The sequence below is a fragment of the Sinocyclocheilus grahami genome, unplaced genomic scaffold (assembly GCF_001515645.1).
Source record: "Sinocyclocheilus grahami isolate Dianchi unplaced genomic scaffold, SAMN03320097.WGS_v1.1 scaffold2466.1, whole genome shotgun sequence".
Taxonomy (NCBI): Eukaryota; Metazoa; Chordata; class Actinopteri; order Cypriniformes; family Cyprinidae; genus Sinocyclocheilus; species Sinocyclocheilus grahami.
The window spans coordinates 37978-39015 of NW_015507645.1; the positions used below are offsets into that span (position 1 = coordinate 37978).

Genomic DNA, 1038 nt, shown 5'->3' on the forward strand with positions numbered 1-1038 from the left:
ACACAGACACACACTCACACAGACACACAGAGGGATGCGCACACACAGACAGAGACACTCACACACTCTCACACAGACACTCACACACATATACTCGCACACACTCACTCACACACACACACACACACACACACACACTCACACTCACACTCACACTCACACACAGTTACTGGACACTGTTTTAATTTATTTACGTCTAATCCAAAACACTTTTGTATGGTCCTATTCCATGCTTTTTCGGTGCCAAAGTCTCTTTCGTGAGAAGAGAGAAGCATGGCTTCGAAGTCAGGTAGTGATGTCTGGGTTAGCTACATACATATCTGATTAATCTAATATAGGATGCATTGGGAAGTTAACATTTAACTATTAACATGCTGAATGCGCTGCATATTACCAGTGTTTCATGCTCAAATGCAATGCCTGATATTGACTGAGTTATTTGAGACGGTCATATTGCTTTTAAATAGGGATGCACGATATTGGATTTTTGCAGATAAGCCGATATTTCAACTCATTTCGGCTGATATATTTCCTTTTGTTTGGAAACAACACCGAGTCTCTCCTGTGCAGAAATTATAAGCAAAGAATTTTTAAATTTTGGTTAGTTTTTAACAAGAACTTATTTGTTAGAGTTAAATAAACAATAACGAAGTTCTTTTATAATGACTGACAATACACTGAAGCTTTGAAAATAACTATAAATAAACTATATATCAATCGCTGCATTTTTTTTTTCCAGAAAGATGCAGTAGTAACCTTAACATTTTATTTTATGATTTAACATTTGTAGATGGTCTAAAGCAAAAGAGTTTCAGAAAATATTTTAAAGCTCATAATTTGTTTAAAAAATATAACGTATTACACATTAATGAATAAATCAGTATATATAAAATTACTTAATTTACATTGTGATTTTTTTTTTATTCATGTGCGCTATAGCTCCTGACCTTTAAATCAAAACATACTCATGATTTTATGACTGCTTTACTTATTCAGAAACACAGTCTAAATGTTATTTGTGTATTTTACTTTCATCAG

At 33.3% G+C, this 1038-nt stretch overlaps 1 protein-coding gene across 1 annotated transcript in view; it reads right to left on the reverse strand.

Annotated features, from left to right (window-relative positions):
* The window catches only part of LOC107575105 (A-kinase anchor protein 9-like), a 24151-nt gene that overhangs the window by 10991 nt on the left and 12122 nt on the right, over window positions 1-1038 (reverse strand). The gene's annotated exons all lie outside the window — the stretch shown is intronic.